This window comes from Rana temporaria, chromosome 12 (assembly GCF_905171775.1).
Source record: "Rana temporaria chromosome 12, aRanTem1.1, whole genome shotgun sequence".
NCBI classification, from domain to species: domain Eukaryota; kingdom Metazoa; phylum Chordata; class Amphibia; order Anura; family Ranidae; genus Rana; species Rana temporaria.
In genome coordinates, this window is record NC_053500.1 from 147,382,696 (window position 1) to 147,407,646 (window position 24,951).

Consider the following 24,951-nt stretch of genomic DNA (forward strand, 5'->3'; position numbering starts at 1 on the left):
TAAGTGACAGGGACACCAAACTTGGGGAGCACCGAGAGGGCACCCAGGACTACAACATATCTGATTTTTGGGTCTGTCAGCTTGCCTTTAGGTAATCAGCTATGCCTGTAACTGACTATTGCAATGCAGTACATGCATTGAGAAGTGAAAAAGGGTATTCCCTCACTTTAAGTACATTTTCATTTTACATACATGCTCTGGCCCCATTGTGTACCTAAAAGTGGGGTATGCCTGTAAGCAAAATACAACATTCAGTGACCCGTATGTAAAGTAGAAAGCTGTTTATCTATGGCTGACCTTTGGATACACCAGGGCTTTTTTTCTTAGTGAATAGGTGCAGGTACAGTGGAACCTCGGATTACGAGTATAATTCATTCCAGGAAAATTCTCGTAATCCAAAGCACTCGCATATCAAAGCGAGTTTCCCCATAGAAGTCAATGGAAACGAAAATAATTAGTTCTGCATTGACTTTAATGGCATGCAATACCACATGTGACCAGAGGTGGTCGCCGGAGAGCCTCAGAATCACTCGGAAAGGCCTGAGGTCGCTTTGGCTGAATTCGGAAACCTGAGTATTTCCAAGATTTCACATGCATTTCCGAACGGCTCCGATCGGTGCTGTTCGGAAATGCTCGGCTACGACCCCCCCACCCCCACCTCAGGCCATATGCGGTATCAGATAATCCGACGGCACACATTTGTTGTCGGAAAATTTGAAAGCATGCTATCCCACATTTGTTGTCGGAATTTCCGACAACAATTGTCCGATGGAGCGTACAAACGGTCGGATTATCCGACAAAACCTTCCATCACACAATTGCTGTCGGAAAATCCGATCGCGTGTACGGGCCTTTCGTTTTATATGGCAATGCGACTATAACCACGGCCTCCATCCAAGAACTCCGCTTATCACCCATCTACTGCTCCATTGTTTTTTGCCTGGAGTTCTTTCTTTACGATGTTCACATTTTCTTAGATTCCTTTTTTTGAATGATCGTCCCGCTGTTAGCCGGAGGCGGGAGTTTTCTTCTTTTTTTTTTAGGTGAAGAACATCTCCAGTAAGTACAACAAATAAACCCTTGTTGACCTTCCCAGGAATGAAATGTCCTTGTAAAATCTTCTGAGCGGCACTGAAAGCGAAAACAATGTATTTTTCTTTGAAGCCGTTTCTGTAAACTATAACATTTCACGGCTCCTCCCGTACCGGAGATGAAGAGAGGGAGACGTATTTCTAGTCCAAATCACGAGAACAGCCTAAGGTGACAAATGTGGCTTCTTCCATAGATAGAGTGAGAGCCGGTTCACACTACCGCGTCTTGGGGTCCAACTTGTGTCGCCCCAAGTCACCCCAGGTCTTGTGACATGAGAAATTCAATTGAAGTGAATGGAGCCATCCTAATGTACACTACTGAGGTCGCTCCGACTTCAGAAAATGTTCCTGTACTACTTCAAGGCAACTTCTAGGCAGTGGTCGTGCGTTGATAGTGGGCGCAGGAGCGCCGCCCCATCTCTCCTGCACCACCACTGAAACAATACATAGATTCATGCACTGCATGAGTCTATGTGTTGTCACCGGCGCCGCTGCCGCCCACTATTCAGATGGCCGGCCCCCTGGTGAGCGCCGCCCCATCTGAATGGATGGCTGACCCTAGTAAAGTAAGTGCCGGGGGAGGGGGGGTAATCTGGCAGCATTTTACAGGGCAAACTGGCAGATTATGAGGCGGCAATTGATGGGCACAGTGGCTACATTTTATGGCACAGTGGCGACAATTGATGGGCACATTGGCTGCGTTTGATGGCATGGCACAGTGGCGACAATTGATGGCACAGTATAAATGGAAGCAAAAAGGTATGGACAGCCGCACTTCGATAAATGTAAAAAACAATAAAAGCCTTTAATCCAGTAAAAAAACACTGCACAAACAGAGAAACAGCAATCGGTGGGATGATATAACTGACGCGTTTCACATTGTTGTACAATGCTTAGTCATAGTGGCACAGTGGCGACAATTGATGGCACAGTGGCTGCATTTGATGGGCACATTGGCTGCGTTTGGCACAGTGGTGACAATTGATGGCACAGTTGCTGCGTTTGATGGCATGGCACAGTGGCGACAATTGATGGGCACAGTGGTGACAATTGATTTTTTTGTGGTAAAATTTGGTGCCTCGGCTTATACTCGAGTATATACGGTACCAAAGTTTGGTGCCATTCCATGAGTGTGCACAATTTTAAAGCGTGACATGTTAGGTATCTTTTTACTCGGTGTAACATCATCTTTCATGTTATACAAAAAAATTGGGCTAACTTTACTTTTTTTTTTTTTTTTTTTTATTCATGAAACAGTTTTTTTCCCCCCCAAAAAAGCGTTTAAAAAATTGCTGCACAAATACCGTGTGACATGAAAAGTAGCAACGACTGCCACTGTTTTATTTTTTATTATTTGTTTATTTTTATTTTATCAAAATGCCGGAATACATAACATTTTCTTCAAAATGCAACTTTAAATATTACATGGATACAGTTACAATTCCAATGAATTTTTACATGTAGGAGCGAAGTGCCAGAATCGGCCCGGGTGGGAAGTGGTTAAGTTGCGGGTTTGGATCCATTTTGTTTTTAGTTCTGCTTGACTCCACACAAAGCAATCGCCCTCCCGCTTCTGACATCCCGGCCTTCCATCTTCCCAGAATCCTCTGCTGTCGTTTAGCATCTGCATTGTGTTTTCTGCAGAGATGTCACCGCAAGACGTTTCCCTCCGCTATAAACGTACAAATTCAGTCAATTTCTTTTTGTTATCCTTTTACGCAACTCTATAAAATGACATTTAGTGTTGTAGCAAAGCACCGAAACCCGACAGTCATAAAATCCCAACAACCTGCAAATATGTTCCCCGTGTTATGAGGCGACTTCGAGTAAATAAAATGCCGGGAAAAGTCCGGACACGCTCCGGGGGCCCCTAAAAAAGCATTCGAGAAAATACCTTCTCTGATTGGCTTTGCCTTCGCATTTTCGTTGCAATGCGAGATCACATTTGTGATAGTCGGGGTATTTGTCGGGTTCATGGTTATTGATGGGTAAATGACAATCGTTTATGGTGCTTTTGGTAAAAAACGTGAATTTAGGAAAACATTGGTAAGAGGGATTGTTTTCATTTTGAGTTTTAATAAGTTTTGATACTTAACCACTTGTCCACGGGAGGACGTCATATGACGTCCTCCACTTTGTGCGGTGATATCTGAATGATGGGGCAGCTACAGGCATCATTCAGATATCATCGTCTTCAGCCGCCGATTCTCTGCACGATATGAACGATCAAAGCGGTGGTTCCGCCGTTTGATCGTTCTTATAGGCGGCGGGAGGGGACGTGCCCCCCCTCCCGCCGCCATCCGGTGCTTCTCCGGGCTCTCCCGTGCCATCGAGGGCTCAGAGAGCGAATCGGCCGGTGCTGTCTGGGAAAGCATAGAGATGACTGATGACCAGATGGTCACCAGTCATCTCTATGGCCGTCGGAGGTCCGGGCGCGACGTTATGACATCACGCCCGGTACTCGGAAGTAAACAAAGCCCCAATCGCGGCTGTCTGCATTAGATCGGTGAATTTTTTCCACCGATCTAATGCTTGTAAGCCTGGAGGAGAGATGTGGGGGGAGGGGGGAGGTCTTATTGACCCCACATCTCTCCATAAAGAGGACCTGTCACAGTGATTCCTATTACAAGGGATGTTTGCATTCCTTGTAATAGGAATTAAAAGTGATAAAAAAAAAAAAAAAATGTAAAATAAAGTGTAAAAAAAAAATGAAGTAAATTTTTTTTTTTTTAAAACGCCCCTGTCCCCGGCATGCAAGTCCCGCCCACATATGTAAACTCCGTTCAAACCCCACATGTGAGGTATTGTCACGTGCTTTAGAGCGTGTGCAACAATTCTAGCACTGGGCCTTCTCTGTAACTCGAAAATAGTAACCTGTAAAAAAATTTAAAGCGTCGCCTATGGAGATTTTTTAAGTACCGAAGTTTGGCGCCATTCCATGAGTGTGCGCAATTTTAAAGCGTGACATGTTAGATATCTATTTACTCGGCATAACTTCATCTTTCACATTATACCAAAAAATTGGGCCAACTTTACTGTTTTGTTTAATCCATGAAAATGTTTTTATTCCCCCCAAAAAAAGGCGTTTGAAAAATGATTGCGCAAATACAGTGCGAGGGAAAAAAAGGTGCAATGACCGCCATTTTATTCCCTAGGGTGTCTGCTAAAAAAAAATATATAATGTTTGGGGGGTTCTGATTAATTTTCTAGCAAAAAAATTGTGATTTTTACATGAAGCGAGAAGAGCCAGAACAGGCCCGGTAGACAAGTGATTAAAGGTGATGTAAACTCTCTACTAGATGACGATTCGTTTGCTCTGTACATCATAAACCATTTCCCTTTTTAACCCCTTCCATACCGCGCCTATTCCGGCACCCCTCTCCTACATGTAAAAATCATCATTTTATTTTCCTAGAAAATTACTCAGAACCTCCAAATATTATATATGTTTTTTTTCTAGTCGACACCCTAGGGAATAAAATGGCGGTCATTGCAACTTTTTGTGTCACACGATATTTGCGCAGCAATTTTTCAAATGCCTTTTTTTGGGGATTAAAAAACGGTTCCATTAATTAAAAAAATAACAAAACGGTAAAGTTAGCCCAATTTTTTTGGATAATGATGAAAGATGATGTCACGCCGAGTAAATAGATACCCAATACGTCACGCTTTAAAATTGCGCACAGTTGTGGAATGGCGCCAAACTTCGGTACTTAAAAAATCTCCATAGCCTACATATTTAGAGTTACAGAAGAGATCTAGTGCTAGAATTATTGCTCTCTAACGTACGCGGCGATACCTTGTGTGTGGTTTTAACGGTGTTTACATATGTGGGCGGGACTTGCACGTGCGTTCGCTTCAGGAACAGGGGCGATTTAAAAAAAATATATATTTTATTGTAATTGATTTTTTACACAAAATAATTTTTTGATCACTTTTATTCCTATTACAAGGAATGTAAACATCCCTTGTAATAGGAATGGCGCGTGACAGGTCCTCCTTATGGAGAGAGGCGGGGTCAATAAGACCTCCCCCTCCCCCACATCTCTCCTCCAGGCTGGAAAGCATCGGATCAAAAAAAAAAAAGAGACAGATCTGATGCTTTCTAGCCGAGATCGCCACTTTGTTGACATCCGCGGCCGGGATGTGACGTCATAACGTCTCGCCCGGGCCTCCGACGGTCATGGAGATGACTGGGGACCAACTGGTCACCGGAAATCTCTATGGTCGTCATCCGGCGGCGGTGGACTCTTTCTCCAGGTCCCCGATGGCACGAGAGAGCCCGGAGAGGCGCGACTTGTTCATTCCCAGACTTAGTTGGGGGTAGGCGGTACACTTTGGTGGGGGTGGGTCAGCCACGCTCCGTGGGACCTTTGACCTCTGGGAACCCACCTTCTGACCTTTGGGGGAGGTCCCTGTTCCAATTCCTGAGTCCTAGCCATATTCTTAAATGGGTAACCCTAACGCGAACCCTAATGATTGTTCTTATGGTGCGCAGAATCGCCGCCAGAAAAGAATGATATCTGAATGATGGGTGCAGTTGTAGGCATATTCAGATATCCACGCTGAAATTCAACGATGTCATATGACGTACTGCGGGCGGGAAGTGTTCTTTTTTTTTGTTTTTTTTTGTTCTGAAAAAAATTACAAATTGAGTACAACACAATAAAAACCAAGACCACAATAAAAAAACAAAAGTAAAAACATTTAAGTCTCATACACAACAAAAAAACTATAGCAAACGTATAAAAAAAAAGTGTATCATATTTGTGATAGTTGCCATATTTGTTGGGTTCATGTTTATTGATGGGAAGATAACAATAGTTTATGGTGCTTGGATTTAAAAAAAATAAATAAAACGCATATTTGAGGCAAGTACAACCTTGGGAAGAAAGATTGCTTTCACTTTGAATTTTATTAGGTTTTGATACTTAAAGTAGATGTAAACCCTTTACTAGATGACAGTTAGTTTGATCTGTAGATCATAAATAATTTACCTTTCTAAAAATAAAAGTCTTGTTTTCATTGTTTTTTTTTTATACGTTTTAGAAAAAAAAATTACAAATTGAGTACAACACAATAAAAACCAAGACAATATTTATATATAAAAAAAAAGGGGGGGGGGTGTTAAAATCTCATACACAACACAACAAAAAACTAAAACAAACATATATATATATATATATAAAAAAAAAAAAGGTACATCGCATTTGTGATAGTTGCCATATTTGTTGGGTTCAGGTTTATTGATAACAATAGTTTATGGTGCTTCCGTTAATTATTATTATTATTTGAGGCAAGTACAACCTTGGGAAGAAAGATTGCTTTCACTTTGAGATTTGATATTTAAAGTAGATGTAAACCCTCAACCGCGTGACAGTTTTTGTATACCATAAATAATTTTCCTTTAAAATAAAATCCTTGTTTTCATTTATTTTAGAAAAAAATTACAAATTGAATACAACATAATAAAAACCAAGACAACATTTGTTAAAAAAAAAAAAAAAAAACATAAAGGAAAATTTTAATCTCACACACAACACAAAAAACAAAAAAAAACATATAAAAAAAGGTGCATCACATTTGTGATAGTTGCCATATTTGGTGGGTTCAGGTTTATTGATGGGAAGATAACAATAGTTTATGGTGCTTCAGTTAAGAATCTTATATTTGCGGCAAGTACAACCTTGGGAAGAAAGATTGCTTTCACTTAATACGTTTTGATATTTAAAGTAGATGTAAACCCTCAACTGCGTGACAGTTTTTGTATATCATAAATAATTTTCCTTAAAATAAAAACCATGGGCCAGATCCAGAGAGAGAGTACGCCGGCGTATCTCCTGATACGCCGGCGTACTTTCAAATTTCCCGCGTCGTATCTTTAGTTTGAATCCTCAAACCAAGATACAACGGCATCTGGGTTATATCCGACAGGCGTACGGCTTCGGATCGCAGATGCAATACTTCGGCGTCCGCTGGGTGGAGTTCGCGTCGTTTCCCGCGTCGGGTATGCAAATGAGCTTTTTCAGACGATCCACGAACGTACGCGCGGCCGTCGCATTCTCTTACGTCGTTTCTAGTCGGCTTTTTCCGGCGTATAGTTAAAGCTGCTATTTTGCGGCGTATAGATAGACTTGCCATGTTAAAGTATGGCCGTCGTTCCCGCGTCGAAATTTTAATTTTTTGCGTAAGTCGCCCGTGAATAGGGATGGACGTAAGTCATGTCTAAGTTCAAAAAAATGACGTCGTTGCGACGTCATTTCGCGCAAAGCACGGCGGGAAATTTCGAAAAGGAAGCATTCGCAGTTCAATCAGCGCGGGGACGCACTTCATTTAAATGAATCACGCCCCCTACCCGCCGATTTGAATTCCGCAGCCAGAAATACACTACGCCGCCGTAACTTACGGCGCAAATTCTTCCTGGATTCGACTTAAAGCCAGGTAAGATACGGCGGCGTAGCGTATCTATGATACGCTGCGCCTGTCCATTTCTATGTGGATCTGGCCCCTTGTTTTCACTTTTTTTTTTTTTATTAATTTTAGAAAAAAATTACAAATTGAGTACAACACCATAAAAAAGCAAGACAACATTTGTTAAAAAAAAAAAATAAAGGAAAATTTAAATCTCACACACAAAAAAAAAAAACATATAAAAAAAAACACATTTGTGATAGTCACGTTTTTGTTGGGTTAATGTTTATTGATGGGTAAATAACAATAGTTTATGGTGCTTCCATTAAAAAAAACGCATATTTGAGGCAAAAACAACCTTCATTTTGAATTTTATTAGGTTTTGGTATTTAAAGTAGATGTAAACCCTTTCCTAGATGACACTTAGTTTTCTCTGTATATCATAAATCTTCCTTTTTAAAAAATAAAATCCTTGTTTTCATTGTTGTTTTATTTTTATTCATTTTAGAAAAAAATTACAAATTGAGTACAACACAATAAAAACCAAGACAATATTAATAAAAAAAAAAAAATAATTAAAATCTCATACACAACACAACAAAAAAATCTATAACAAACATATCGTAGGCCCTTATTCAAATATCATAGGAACCTTATTTATAAGGGGGAAAGAGACAACAGGAGAGGCGGAGGGTCCCCACATCTCAATGAAAATAATCCAACTGATCTTCTTCCAGATAGGTCTAGGGCAGGGGTCTCCAAACTGCAGCCTGGGGGGCCAGATGTGTCCCTTTGATTGCCTTTATTTGGCCCTTGGGGGACTACCAAGGGCATTCCTGCACCCTTCAGATTTTAGAACCACTTTAATGGATGGCCACTATCTGCATGGAGTTTGCATGTTCTCCCTGTGCCTGTGCGGGTTTCCCCCCACACTCCTAAGAATTGTCTCTAGTATGATATTCTACTGAGCACAACCAAGATGGCCGACTCACCTTCTACACGCCCCAACACCAACTTTGTAAGCGTTTTGACTCCCCAGGGAGAGAAAAGTGCTATAGGAATATAAATTGCTTAAAAATAATGAATCTGCCCAGTAGAGGGTGGATTTGTTTTGTGGTCCCCGATAAGAACTGGGAGAGCTTAGAGAGATTACGCAGGAAATGGAAACGTGAAAGCTCTGAATTTCTGGCAGGTTCAACAAGTTTATATTTCTTTTGCACTTATTGAACGGATATAAGAAAACACTTTCAGTGGTATTTATTAACTGGATCAGAAGGGGGAACAAAGGAGAATTTCATAAATACATTATATGTCTTCCAGGATTCAAAGAGGTTTGAAGGCATTGATTCGGATTTCAACGAGTTGGCCAACGATGCCAATAAGACGCCAAACGTGGTGGAAGCGACCAACAAGCCTGGACTGTATGAGAAGCTGGAGGACATTCAATCCAGGTAGGAGATAGAAAGGGCTGAGTGACTTCTGGTGCCTTATCGACGACTAGGCATGTGCAATTCTTTTAGTTCTGAATTTGTTTTTCAACAAATTTTGCCAAATTCAGAATTTTTTTAATTTCCAAATTTTTTCGGATTTCCAAAATTTAGAATTAACAAATTCTTGAATTTCTGAATTTTCGAATGTACGAAATTTTTGGAATTTCGGCAATTCGGCATTTCAGAATTTTGGAAATTTAGAAAATTCTGAAATTTCAGAAATTTCAGAAATTAGAAATTTCAGAAAATCTAAATTCGGAAATTTGTAAATTAGAAATTCTAAAATTCAGAATTCGAAAATTTTCGAATTTCCAAAATAAGCTAAAAAGCGCATAAAACGAAAGTGAACACATTTTCCCGCAGTGCACATGTCTATTGACGACCAGCATGGGAGCCAGATGCCATCTCTTATTTTTTTCGTACAGTTGGCGGTGTGATTTGTATGTTCAGAAAGGAAATTGGAGTGATTCTTACACATGTTGGTTTTGTTATCGACTCCCCCAGGTTGTCATTATGTGAAAAGGCCTTGGCCGAATATCTGGATACCAAGCGTCTGGCTTTCCCAAGATTTTACTTTATATCGTCAGCTGATCTCTTGGACATCCTTTCCAATGGCACCAACCCTCAGCTTGTGAGTAAAACCTTCCCCCAACCCATTGGGACTTACCTTGGCTATGCTCCACCACGGCCCATTAACCTGCCTGAGCTCTTAGCAGTACCGGGTACTTCAGGGTATTGGTAAGCATGTAACTTCTCCCTTCCTCATAGGATGGCCTGAGAAGCCAATGCCAGGCTTGAATGCTGCCATCTGGAGGAGACAAAATCCCTTTTTGTTTCTCTCTTTGGTTGTTAGCGCTGATGATCTCCGGCACCTCCTTTTCAGAACTTTCATGTCTACAGGCACTCCAGCAATGGGTGCATCGCAATTTTGTAGAATGGGTTTCCTGAAGGTGACAATAGTGAACCATGACTAAATAATGGGTGTTAAAATGGCCACTTGTAGTCTCCATGTAAAGCCCATTCGACAGGGTGACAACGTGCACTCCTGAATTCTGCTCTCTGTACTTAGCGCACTCCTGATTTCTGCTCTCTGTACATAGCGCACTCCTGAACTCTGCCCTCTGTACATAGTGCACTCCTGTACTCTGCTCTCTGTACATAGCGCACTCCTGTACTCTGCTCTCTGTACATAGCGCACGCCTGTACTCTGCTCTCTGTACATAGCGCACTCCTGAACTCTGCCCTCTGTACATAGCGCACTCCTGAACTCTGCCCTCTGTACATAGCGCACTCCTGAACTCTGCCCTCTGTACGTAGCGCACTCCTGAACTCTGCCCTCTGTACGTAGCGCACTCCTGAACTCTGCCCTCTGTACGTAGCGCACTCCTGAACTCTGCCCTCTGTACGTAGCGCACTCCTGAACTCTGCCCTCTGTACGTAGCGCACTCCTGAACTCTGCCCTCTGTACGTAGCGCATTCCTGAACTCTGCCCACTGTACATAGCGCACTCCTGAACTCTGCCCTCTGTACGTAGCGCACGCCTGAACTCTGCCCTCTGTACGTAGCGCACTCCTGAACCCAGCACTCTGTAGTGCGCCCAAATACTGCTGGCCCTTTGAGGGCAACCATATTGCTGATGCGGCCCCAGATGAAAGTGGGTTTGACACCCCTGTTCTACATTGTCTAACACAGAGCTTACACAGGATTTAAACCCTTGACTCTGATAGACAGAGTTGCAGGGAGATGTGATAAAGGCCTTGAATGAGCAAAGTGTCTGGCTACCTTTTAGGTCTTGTCCACCTGGTGAAGGCAACCATTTATGAACTGGCCATTTAAAGTGAAGAAAAGGCTACACAAACCCATCTGTTAAATCTTGCCTCGCCTTTGCTCTGACACGCCCCACACACATTTTGTAAGATTAAAAGAGGTCATTTAGCAAAATGTTTGGCTTTAAATCATGCGCCCGGGGAATGTGACGGAATCTCTACAGATAAAAAATGGCGTCCATCCCTTTGTTCTGCTGTGATTGCGTGTTTATCTGATTCCTGATTTATTTTTTTGGGATACTCTGAGATTTCACACAGAAGTTCAGACACCTACAACGCACACATTGTTCCCATTCATTCTCCAGTAACGGATCTGCTTTGTCACAGGTGAGCCGTCATTTGTCCAAATTGTTTGACAACATGGCCAAGATGAAGTTCAAAGACAGCGACCCGAAGATCGCGCTGGGCATGTACAGCAAAGAAGATGAATATGTCACATTCAATGAGCCCTGTGACTGCAGCGGCCAGGTGGGTGTTGGGACCAGGGACAGGGGTGGCCTGGGCAAGGTGGGTGTGGGGACCAGGGACAGGGGTGGCCTGGGCCAGGTGGGTTTGGGGACCAGGGACACAGGGGTGGCTTGGGCCAGGTGGGTTTGGGGACCAGGAATAGCGGTGGCCTGGGTCAGGTGGGTGTGCAGACCAGAGACAAGGGTGGCCTGTGCCAGGTGAGTGTGTGGAGTAGTGACGGGGGGGGTCTGGACCAGGTGGGTGTGCAGACCAGGGACAGGGGCGCCGCGGCCTGTGCCAGGTGGGTGTGTGGACCAGTGACAGGGGCGGCCTGTGCCAGGTGGGTGTGTGGACCAGGGACAGGGGCGGCCTGTGCCAGGTGGGTGTGGGGACCAGGGACAGGGGTGGCCTGAACCAGGTGGGTGTGTGGACCAGGGACAGGGGCAGCCTGTGCCAGGTGGGTGTGTGGACCAGGGACAGGGGTGGCCTGTGCCAGGTGGGTGTGTGGACCAGGGACAGGGGTGGCCTGTGCCAGGTGGGTGTGTGGACCAGGGACAGGGGTGGCCTGTGCCAGGTGGGTGTGTGGACCAGGGACAGGGGTGGCCTGGGTCAGGTGGGTTTGGGGACCAGGGACACAGGGGTGGCTTGGGCCAGGTGGGTGTGGGGACCAGGGACAGGGATGGCCTGGGCCAAGCAGTGTGGGGACCAGGAATAGCGGTGGCCTGGGTCAGGTGGGTGTGCAGACCAGAGACAAGGGTGGTCTGGGTCAGGTCAGTGTGTGGACCAGGGACAGGGGCAGCCTGTGCCAGGTGAGTGTGTGGAGTAGTGACGGGGGGGTCTGGACCAGGTGGGTGTGCAGACCAGGGACAGGGGCGCCGCGGCCTGTGCCAGGTGGGTGTGTGGACCAGGGACAGGGGCAGCCTGTGCCAGGTGGGTGTGTGGACCAGGGACAGGGGTGGCCTGTGCCAGGTGGGTGTGTGGACCAGGGACAGGGGCGGCCTGTGCCAGGTCAGTGTGGAGACCAGGGACAGGGATAGCCGTGGGTGTGTGGACCAGGGACAGGGGTGGACTGGGCCAGGTGGGTGTGCAGACCAGGGACAGGGGGTCTGTTCTAGGTGGGTGTAGGGACTGGGGTAGCCTGGGCCAGGTAGGTGTAGGGACCAGAGACAGGAATGGGTGTGCAGACTAATGGACAAGGGGTGGCCTGTGCTTTTAGGGGAAGGGAATGGAGTTCAGTGTCATGAATGAAGCCATGGCAGACGCAGACCATACTTGATGATGTATTTAAATAAGGAGCACGGCTGCCAAGAAATTTGCTTTTTTTAGAAGGAAGTTGGCACTGGCTGTCCCCGTGTTTTAGGTTTGAGTCTATCAGCGTAGTAATAGTTGAAGCTGAGCTGATTGGACGGACAGATTTATGAGTCACATTTCTGTAACATTGAATGTTCCTCCTCAGGTTGAACTCTGGCTGAACCGTGTACTGGACAGCATGAGAGCCACCGTACGGCATGAGATGACGGAGGCCGTCACGGCGTATGAAGAGAAGCCGCGAGAACAGTGGTTGTTTGACTACCCTGCCCAGGTGGGGGCGCCAACGAGACAGTAGTTATAGATGGCAGACATAAGATTCCATTCTGTGCTCTGCACCATGGTGGTCACGCAGCTACCTCCATCAGGATCACACAGTCACATGAATTACACCAAACGCCAAGACTGCGCCCAGCTCTGGGAATTGCACCTCATTGGGTCTTATATCGCACATAAAGCAATAAACTTTTTTTATAGTTATAATCAGGCCTTTTTTTCTTAGAGAGTAGGTGCAGGTACTCCTCTCTTTTTGAGTCACCCCTTTTTTCCACCCACTACCCACCTCTGAGCACCGTCCCTTGGTTCCACCCCCTACCCACCTCTGAGCACCGTCTCTTGGTTCCACCCCCTACCCACCTCTGAGCATTGTCCCTTGGTTCTATCCACCTTTGAGCACCATCCCTTGGTTCCACCCCCTACCCACCTCTGAGCACCGTCCCTTGGTTCCACCCCCTACCCACCTCTGAGCACCATCTCTTGGTTCCACCCCCTATCCACCTCTGAGCACCGTCCCTTGGTTCCACCCCCTACCCACCTCTGAGCACCGTTCCTTGGTTGCGCCCCCTACCCACCTCTGAGCACCGTCCCTTGGTTCCACCCCCTACCCACCTCTGAGCACCGTTCCTTGGTTGCGCCCCCTACCCACCTCTGAGCACCGTCCCTTGGTTCCACTCCCCACCCACCTCTGAGCACCATCCCTTTTTTTACCCACTACCCGCAGTTCTATAGGCCTTACAGCAGTTGTAGGACGGAAAGTCATTCAGGTGCTAATTACGCAATATTCTAACCTGTGGATTCCCTGTTCCCTCTCCAGGTCGCCCTCACCTGCACACAGATTTGGTGGACCACAGAGGTCGGCATCTCTTTCACCCGGTTAGAAGAAGGCTATGAGAACGCCATGAAGGAGTACTACAAGAAGCAGGTCGGCCAGCTGAACACGCTCATCACCATGCTGATCGGGCAACTTTCCCAGGGAGAGCGACAGAAGATTATGACCATCTGTACAATCGACGTGCACGCGCGTGACGTCGTCTCCAAGATGACCCAGCAGAAGGTGAACGCTATTGGATGATTTAAGTTTATTATTTTACTTTAAGGGTTCACACCTTTGTGGGCGCGGTTTTCGTTCACACGTGATCCTTCTACTGGAAATGATATCATCTTTTTACAAAAGACGGATTATATCTTTCTACTAGGGGCTTATTTTAAGGGTAGGGCTTATATTGCTGTCATCCTAGAAAATCAGGCTAGGTCTTATTTTTGGGGTAGGGCATATTTTTGGAGAAACGGGGTAAATTGACAAGTCAGTAATTGTAAATCTGTACTCCAGACAGATAATAAAGGACACATTTTAATACAGCTCTGTATTGGCTGTATCCGAGGCTCTCCGGCGCCCCCCCCCCCCACCTCTGGCTGCATGTGGTATTGCATGCCATTGAAGTCAATGCGGAACTAATTATTTTAGTTTCCATTGACTTCAATGGGGAAACTCGCTTTGATATGCGAGTGCTTTAGATTACGAGCATTCTCCTGTAACGGATTATGCTCGTAATCTGAGGTTCCACTGTATCAGCCACTTGTAGCCCCCGTACAGCAGAGTTCAGACTGAATTAGGGAGGATCAGCACAAGAAGCCAATCAGTTATGCTACAGTTCTCATATGCTAACATAGGCGCATACTGATAGCGGGAGAAAGCAGATTGACGGAGAAGCAAGCTCATCAGTCTGCTGCTTCTTCTTTCCCAGACCCCTCCCCCACTCCCCAAAATCAGCACTCCTAGCACACCTCCCCAAATGTCCCCTCCTAGAACAATTCTTACCTCCTGTCACCCTCCCAAATTCCCTCTCCCAACACAAATCCCATCCCCCAATCTCCTAATGGTGCCCCTGCACCTCACATGATAAAATGGTTCCCCTCCTGCCCACCCCTTGTCCCAGCCCTGCATACATAATGCAGAAGATTTATAGAAATTGTAAGACAGAAATAATTCTATTTAGTCACCAGAAAAGGTAAGTGCCAGGTCTGTTTCGGGTACAGGAAAGGGTTAACCCAATGGCAATGAGGTGGTTGTGATTTTTGCTGACGCGTTTCCTCCTTTCACAGGTGGACAATGCCCAAGCCTTTGTGTGGCTGTCTCAGCTCCGGCACCGCTGGGACGACGACCGGAAGCATTGCTTCGCCAACATCTGCGACGCTCAGTTCATCTACTCCTACGAATATCTGGGCAACACTCCTCGGCTGGTTATCACGCCTCTAACAGATAGGTGGGTGACACGGCGCCAAGCGCCGCCGAATACAGCGTTTCCCATTTTATAGATCACTGAGCTGCGTGGAAATGAAGGTCCAACGGCCAACAAACACTCTATAGACAGCGGCTCAGCAGAGTTTACATTCCAATATCCCTGTGGAGACAAAACGATTGGAGTCGTTTGGTTGGATGGACTCCATAGAGTGCGTTTCCTCTATAAGGGTCGTAAAAAAAGGAAAATCTGTTAGTTTTGTGTGTTGGTTTTTATTATTTTTTCAAATATTTCCACCAGTTTTTTTTTTTCACTCCGTTATTATGGCTTTGCCAAAAATTCGGTGTGAAATGTTGGAGGGGGGTTTCTAAGAGAGAACCAAATACGGTATTTTCAGTGCCGCCCCCCTCATCCCCATGGAAGGTGGATTTTTCTGTTTTTGTGGATACGCTTTAAAGGATAAGTTCACCTTCGGGAACACGTTACATTGAGGGGTCGGCAAGCCATCGATCCTGATCGACCAGTCGATCGCGAAGCAGCCGGCAGGGAGATTGGGAACACAGCAATGTATTGCTGGTCCTTCCCCTACCTTCCCGTTCCTTCTAGCCCTTCAGAGTGGGACGTATCACAGTACGGGAGCTGCCGGAGTTAACTGTTCGCATTAACCAGCAGGTGATTGGTTGCTGCTCCCGCCCTCCATCCAGTACTGTGACACCTCCCGCTCTCCGATCTGCTCAGTGTACACCAATGTAAGTAAGGTAGGAGACTACAACCTACACTGCCTTGTGTGTGGGATGGGGGGGGGGGGCAGAGGAAACTACATTGGGGGGGGTGTGTGAAGGGGACAGATGACACTGGTTTTGGGAGGGGTGCAGAGGACACTACATGGGGGGGTTGTAAAGGGGGTAGAGGACACTAAGGGGGAGGATGATGTGAAGGGGGGGGAGGGGGCACAGGACACTGTTATGGGGGGGCAGAGGTTACCGGTGAGAGGGGGCACAGGACACTGTTATGGGGGGCAGAGGACACTGCTAAGAAGGGGACACAGAACACTGTTATTGGGAGGGCATAGGATACTGTTATGGGGGGGGGGCACAGGACACTGCTTTGGGAGGGCACAGGACACTGCTTTGGGAGGGCACAGAACCCTGCTTTGGGAGGGCACAGGACCCTGCTTTGGGAGGGCACAGGACCCTGCTTTGGGAGGGCACAAGACACTGTTATGGGGGGGAAGAGGACACTGCTAAGAGGGTGACAGAGGACACTGCTTTGGGAGGGCACAGGACATTGTTATGTGGGGGGGGGGGGGGCGGAGGACACTGCTTTAGGGGCATAGGACACTGCTATAGAGAGAAGGACAGGCAGATGACACTACAGTGGGGGTTGATGTGAAGGGGGACACAGAACACTGGTATGGGGGGCAGAGGACACTACAGTGGGGGTTATATAAAGGGGCAAAGGACACTGCGATGGGGGGCACATGACCCTACAGTGATGGGGGACAGAATGTTGTCCAGGTAGATGTCAACCTCTGAAAGTTTGCCTACCCCTGTGTTGCATGTTCCACCTGTTTTTAGGGTGGAACATATAATTGAGATCACAATCCGAGCCCTCTGTGTGACAGCAGTGCGGGGAGAAGTTCCCCATACCAGCTGTCACTTTTTGAAAATAACAAATACCGACATCCTTTGCAGTTTTCGGCTTGTAGTTCTCAATGAACTACCATGGCTCTGTTGTGTTTTTTTTTTTTTTTTTTTTTTTAAGGTGAACTTATCCTTTAAAAAACACAATAAAGAGGCTTCCCATTGCCTTGTGGGATGTCAGAAGGTTGGCTAGAGCTCCATTGGGGGACAATGCTACGGAAAACCTCTAGTATTTGACACTTACAGCTCTTTGCCCCACCAGATGTTACATCACCCTGACCCAATCCCTCCATCTCACCATGAGTGGAGCCCCTGCGGGACCGGCTGGCACTGGAAAAACCGAAACCACCAAGGACTTGGGTCGAGCCCTTGGAATTATGGTGTATGTCTTCAACTGCTCCGAACAAATGGACTACAAGGTACTTCATCTGACAGGTCTTCAAGCTTTGGGTATCGTTGTCTGCAGAGGTTCCCTTCATAATACAATTCCTCCGTCTTTCATTGTATCTTCCAGTCCTGTGGGAACATCTACAAGGGTCTGTCGCAGACCGGAGCCTGGGGCTGCTTTGATGAGTTCAATCGAATCTCCGTTGAGGTCTTGTCTGTGGTGGCCGTTCAGGTGAGGAACGCGTCTCGTAACTTGGTGGTACAGCCAATAAGAAAAGTACCAAATAATTCACATTCGTTTTAGACCAAAATCCTAAAAGTCCAACCACATGGGTTAAATATGAGTCCCCTAATAGGATGAGATGAATGTCTTGATGACAAACCCCTAATTGGCATCATATTGATTTCACTCCAATTCTCTGACAGCTTGTTGAGGAAAACAGACTTCAGTACTTTTCATGAAGTGATAGGAAGACGCTGGAGGTCAGAGGCATTATGGGAAATTCTCAGCTTCTAAATGGCAAACTTTACAAATATGAGACCTTTACCTGCGGGGTCCCTGAGGAGATGTAGAAGGTGTTGGAAAGGTCACTGTTTGTATGTTCTCCCGTCATTCTGTCTGCTACTCCACCTGAATTTTAACTCCCATATACCTGAAGCAGTCAGAGAGTGATTCTGAATCTGAACATGAACTCTGAGTGTGAGCCAAAAAGCACTTTATTGAATATCGGTCAACCAGCGGCGGTGCCGCCCCCTCTCCTGTCACTCTCTAATCACCATTGCATGAATCTATCTATGGTCGCTGCTGACACCCCCTATTCAGGTGTCCGGCTCCTTTTCGGGCACCCGAATTACAGCGGTGGGGGTGTTTTTTGCAGGGCTGTGGAGTCGGTAGATAAATGTTTTGACTCCTAAATGTTCCGACAATCTAAATTTAGTTGGAGTCGGTGCATTTTTTGGATGATGCACCTGATTAGAGTCATTGGCTCTAATTGGCACCCCAAAAATGTGAGAAGCGGGCGCAACGCGGCAGCATTCACTTCTCACTCAGCTGGAAGTTAGGAAAGTGAAGAAATTTGCTTTGCTTACATTGACCCGCCTCTCAGCCAATCAGGTGCACCGGGTCTGTGTTACCTGTCACCTTATTGGCTGAAGCAACATGCGCTGTGATTGGACGCCTATCAGGTGTCCTATCACAGCAGAGGACAAGAGAAGGACCGGGTTGGAGAAGACATCGGGGTCAGGGAAGATGGAGGACACCGAACACCCCTCGCCACCTGCCGCCGTCACTCGCTGCCCACCCAAGACAAGGTAAGTGCTGGGCAGATGATGGGGGTGCACAGTGGCAGCACATGGGACACAGTGACAACATTTGGGGCACAGTGGCAGCACATGGGGCACAGTGACAACATTTGGGGCACAGTGGCAGCACATGGGGCACAGCTGCAACATTTGGAGCACAGTGGCAGCACATGGGGCACAGTGGCAACATTTGGGGCACAGTGGCAGCACATGGGGCACAGCTGCAACATTTGGGGCACAGTGGCAGCACATGGGGGACAGTGGCAACATTTGGGGCACAGTGGCAGCACATGGGGCACAGCTGCAACATTTGGGGCACAGTGGCAGCACATGGGGCACAGCTGTAACATTTGGGGCACAGTGGCAGCACATGGGGCACAGCTGCAACATTTGGGGCACAGTGGTAGTACATGGGGGACAGTGGCAACATTTGGGGCACAGTGGCAGCACATGGGGGACAGTGGCAACATTTGGGATACAGTGGGTGCGTTTGATGGGCACAGTGACTGCGTTTGGTACAGTGGCTGCAATTGATGTTTTTTTCTTCCAGAATTTTTCAGTTTGTTTGCGTCCCCCCAGAAATGTTGAGCACCAGCCGCCTCTGTGGTCAACAATAATTAAGGGAATGACCTGAAATCATTACTATTACCCGGCCAATCAGTCGTCCCCTGACCTCTAAATCTGTGACTTGATTCTTCTCGATTTATGAGCGCCATCCAGATGTACACAAGTATCTTCTCAATCCTCTCTCCTCCCTCTGGCAGGTGAAAAGCATACAAGACGCCATCAGAGATAAGAAGAAGAGGTTTAACTTTCTTGGTGAAGAGATTAATCTGATTTCATCAGTTGGGATCTTCATCACCATGAACCCCGGCTACGCCGGCCGTACGGAACTCCCGGAAAATCTCAAGGCGCTGTTTAGGTAGGTTCAAGAAGTGAAATCTCTAGCAAGTGGTCACATTCTGTGGTCTGAGATTATTTAACAGAACAGAAAAATAAAATCTGACTTTGAGTCACCACATACAGTCAGAAGCAGGGCTGCTATTAGAAATCATGGGGCCCCGTACAGCCTACCTGACGTGAACCCCCCCGCCAACCCATACCACTAAATTGGTGGCCCTGCCCACCCTTTTTTTAACCAGCTGCTGACTTTTAATATATGAACACTATTCATATTCACAAAATATTGTACATATGAATATCTTGCCATGTCCCAATGCTGGTTCCATAGTAAGATGGGGGACACGTTTCCCGGCTGTATTCATTTCTGATTCCTCAAGAGTATGCAGAGGTAGGTGTACAATAACTGTTCTTCCACCATGACACCCGCCTGTAAAGGGTATTCGGGGAAGTGACATATATGGACAAAGTCTTTGGAGGTTGGCTCAGTATTGAAATGTATCCATTGCTCCTCATAATTGAAGCCTCCCATCATTTTTATGAAGCTTTCATTATACTTTCACCACTTGGACTAGGGACTGACATGACCCAGGCCACTGCCACCCATTTCCAACTCAATAGTGGGTGTGATTCCAGTGGATACTCGAGGGGTACACTTGCTGAATGGCAGTTACCAACTGTTGCGCTTCCCAACATGTCTTCAGAAACAGCTCCTATGGAACAGTCCATAACGGTCTTGACGTGTTGTGGTTCCCAACCGACTGTTGAGTTAGAAATGGGTGGCAGTGACTTGGGTCATATCAACCCCACATTTTAGTGGTCAGAGTAATGCAATGCTTCTTAAAAGCGATGATAGGCTTCAGTTATGGGGGCAATGCAGACATTTCAGTGCTGGTCTAACTCCCGAAGACTTTGCCCATAGAGGTAGTAATTGGAAATGCATATTCCACTGTAGGTAGCCAAAAGCTTCTCAGCTCTTCAAGATGTTCCAACCCTCACATGTTAGGGAACATGTCAATCATGGCATCCATGACCATAAGTACCTTTAGACTGCCCAGGGATGTTCCCACTTGGGTTCCATGTAGAGGACATACTTGGATCTGAGAAATGGTGACATCTACATAGAGAACTGAACTGTTTTCAGTTGAGTTTGTAGTGCCCAGCCCAGTCCTGCCAAGGGCAGCCCAGTCCTTCCAATGGCTAAGGGCAGCCCAGTCCTTCCAATGGCTAAGGGCAGCCCAGTCCTTCCAATGGCCAAGGGCAGCCCAGTCCTTCCAATGGCTAAGGGCAGCCCAGTCCTTCCAATGGCTAAGGGCAGCCCAGTCCTTCCCATGGCTAAGGGCAGCCCAGTCCTTCCAATGGCTAAGGGCAGCCCAGTCCTTCCAATGGCTAAGGGCAGCCCAGTCCTTCCAATGGCTAAGGGCAGCCCAGTCCTTCCAATGGCTAAGGGCAGCCCAGTCCTTCCATTGGCTAAGGGCAGCCCAGTCCTTCCATTGGCTAAGGGCAGCCCAGGCCTTCCATTGGCTAAGGGCAGCCCAGGCCTTCCATTGGCTAAGGGCAGCCCAGGCCTTCCATTGGCTAAGGGCAGCCCAGGCCTTCCATTGGCTAAGGGCAGCCCAGGCCTTCCATTGGCTAAGGGCAGCCCAGGCCTTCCATTGGCTAAGGGCAGCCCAGGCCTTCCATTGGCTAAGGGCAGCCCAGGCCTTCCATTGGCTAAGGGCAGCCCAGGCCTTCCATTGGCTAAGGGCAGCCCAGGCCTTCCATTGGCTAAGGGCAGCCCAGGCCTTCCATTGGCTAAGGATGACAATTCTCTGATTTGTGGAGCTGGGGCATACAGACTCTTGTATGGACTTGAAGTGCTAATTTAACTAGTGTGAGAAAAGAGAGGAAAAATGTAAAAGACAGCATACCGTCTGCTTAAGCAAATCATTTTTTTGTGTGAATCTGTTGCAAAGTTTCTTACCTGGAGATCTTGACGTAACAGAACTTCCTGATGCAGGCTGACCACACTAAGCCACTGCCTGACAGTCAACAGCAGCATTGTCAGCCAGCCGTGTGCATTCCTTCAGTTGGTCGTTGGGTTGTAGACCTATTAGGCAGCTCAACAGCCAACTCAAGGAATGCACAAGGCAGGCTGATAACTCTGATGCTAGACAGGAAAACCAGTTACTGGCAGGATCTCCAGGTTAGGAACTACAATTGCATTGCTGGAAGTACCTCTGCTGGGTTACTGACATGTCTCTGTCCTGCAGGCCGTGCGCTATGGTGGTCCCAGACTTCGAGCTGATTTGTGAGATCATGTTGGTGGCCGAGGGCTTTATTGAAGCCAGGCTTTTGGCCAGGAAGTTCATCACCCTCTACCAGTTGTGTAAAGAGCTTCTATCCAAACAGGTACGTGTGTCCTGTCCAGGCACCCTATCCAGAGGGGGCTTTACATACCGACACCTTACCAATATCACCAGAGGGGGCTTTACATACCGACACCTTACCAATATCACCAGAGGGGGCTTTACATACCGACACCTTACCAATATCACCAGAGGGGGCTTTACATACCGACACCTTACCAATATCACCAGAGGGGGCTTTACATACCGACACCTTGACATAGACACCTTACCAATATCACCAGAGGGGGCTTTACATACCGACACCTTACCAATATCACCAGAGGGGGCTTTACATACCGACACCTTGACATAGACACCTTACCAATATCACCAGAGGGGGCTTTACATACCGACACCTTACCAATATCACCAGAGGGGGCTTTACATACCGACACCTTGACATAGACACCTTACCAATATCACCAGAGGGGGCTTTACATACTGACACCTTGATATAGACACCTTACCAATATCACCAGAGGGGGCTTTACATACCGACACCTTACCAATATCACCAGAGGGGGCTTTACATACCGACACCTTGACATAGACACCTTACCAATATCACCAGAGGGGGCTTTACATACCGACACCTTACCAATATCACCAGAGGGGGCTTTACATACCGACACCTTGACATAGACACCTTACCAATATCACCAGAGGGGGCTTTACATACTGACACCTTGATATAGACACCTTACCAATATCACCAGAGGGGGCTTTACATACCGACACCTTGATATAGACACCTTACCAATATCACCAGAGGGGGCTTTACATACCGACACCTTGACATAGACACCTTACCAATATCACCAGAGGGGGCTTTACATACCGACACCTTGATATAGACACCTTACCAATATCACCAGAGGGGGCTTTACATACTGACACCTTACCAATATCACCAGAGGGGGCTTTACATACCGACACCTTGACATAGACACCTTACCAATATCACCAGAGGGGGCTTTACATACCGACACCTTGATATAGACACCTTACCAATATCACCAGAGGGGGCTTTACATACTGACACCTTGATATAGACACCTTACCAATATCACCAGAGAACACTTCACATGAAGGAGAAGAAGAGTGGGCAGATGTCTGATCTGATTTATTTACACAATTAATGTGCTGCTAATAATACTACAAATACATTTCCACCCTTCAGTATATATGATTTAATATGAAAATTCTACTACACATTCTCTCTCTCTCCCATTCACTTTTTTCCACCTTTTGTCAGACTTATTCTGTTCTTTACTTCTTTCTCTCTCTCTTCCCTCCTTTTCTGTGTTTCTCACTCTTTTTTTTTTTTTTTTTTCTCTCCTTTTTTTTCGCTCTCTCTTCTTTTCCACCCTTTGTCTGACTTATGCTCTGTTTTTTATCTCTTTCCTTTTTTCTTTCTTTCTTTCTTCCCTTCTTTCTTTCTTTCTTTCTCTCTCGTCCTCTCTCTCTCATTCGTTCATGTTTTCTTTATTTTCTCTCTTTTTTTTTTTTTTTTAGTTCTACTCCCTCTCTTTTTGTTGCATTCTGTCTCTATCACTCTATCCCCTTATCATTCCCTCTCTCTTTCTCCTTTTTACATTCTCTCTCTCTCTCTCTTAATTATTCCTCTTTCTCTCTGTCCCCCCCTCCCTCTTCTTTCTTTTTCTCTCCCTCATTTGCCCCCCAATTGATGTACTTCTGATGTCTCCTGTTAATGTATCCTCCGTCCTTCGTGTAGCGCTAAGCCTGGCAGGCCCCTCTTTGAAAGAAGTCATTACTCCTCTCCATGCTTGGCCAGACAGACATCGCCGCACTTTAATGCTGAATCCGTTGCCGCGCTCATCTTTCTTCTGCGGCATAAAGGTTACAGTATCAAACCCGATTTACCGAGCCGGCGTGTGACATTGTAATTTAGCAGCGGAGCAGAACAATCTATCCTTCCTCTGTGGCTCAGTGAAGCGGCCAGTCCCGCTCTCGCCTACCATACTGTATGTGACAAAAGTGCCCCATTGATTAGAAGTCGGCGCCCGCCGAGATACAAGTACAGTCAGGGAAAAGGTTGTTTGAAGTTTAAACGGTTGGAGTTGGACTGGGAGTTAAGCCGGAGCTGAGTGTGAAGTAATGATTGCAGCCGCTGGAGATTTATATATTGTACGGCTGAGTGAAGCCGTCCTGCCGGCCGGGCTTTATGGAGATTCATGGTCAGTCACCGGATTTAACCCGCTCTCCGCCAATGTCACCGCCCCATTATTTATTTATTTATTTATTTATTTATTTTCACTATAGCTGCTGTATTGTCCCCACCACAATGTATACAGGGCTATGTATAAAGCAGCCAGACACATCGGTCTCTGCACCACAGGAGCTTACACTCTAATGTCCTACTACAGTCACATACATTTATATATAGCTCTGACAGATACCATGGTGCTGTACAGAGAATACTGAGCTAGAAAATATTTCATTTACCGGGCCCTTCCTTTTCTAAATGAAAACACTCACTCACTGTGTTCATTCATACTGAAGCATAGTATACTGGTATTTGCTATGCTTCAGTTTGTGAATGAATAGAAAGCACAGAGCATTTCCCATTCATTCCCTGTCCTGTGCAGCTGAGGCGTGTGTGTTTTGAGCTTGTACTCGTTCTCTCTCGTTCTCTCTCGTTCTCTCGTTCTCTCTCTCTCGTTCTCTCTCTCTCGTTCTCTCTCTCTCGTTCTCTCTCTCTCTCTCGTTCTCTCTCTCTCTCTCGTTCTCTCTCTCGTTCTCTTTCTCTCTCTCGTTCTCTCGTTCTCTCTCTCTCGTTCTCTCTCTCTCTCGTTCTCTCTCTCTCTCATTCTCTTTCTCTCTCTCGTTCTCTCGTTCTCTCTCTCTCGTTCTCTCTCTCTCGTTCTCTCTCTCTCGTTCTCTCGTTCTCTCTCTCTCTCTCGTTCTCTCTCTCTCTCGTTCTCTTTCTCTCTCTCGTTCTCTCGTTCTCTCTCTCTCGTTCTCTCTCTCTCGTTCTCTCTCGCTCTCTCGTTCTCTCTCTCGCTCTCCCGTTCTCTCTCCTTCTCTCGCCTTCTCTCTCGTTCTCTCGCTCTCTCGTTCTCTCTCGTTCTCTCTCGTTCTCCCACTCTCCCGTTCTCTCTCTCTCTCTCTCATTCTCTCTTGCTCTCTAAAGCTCTCTCGTTCTCTCTCGTTCTCTCTCCTTCTCTCTCCTTCTCTCTCCTTCTCTCTCCTTCTCTCTCCTTCTCTCTCCTTCTC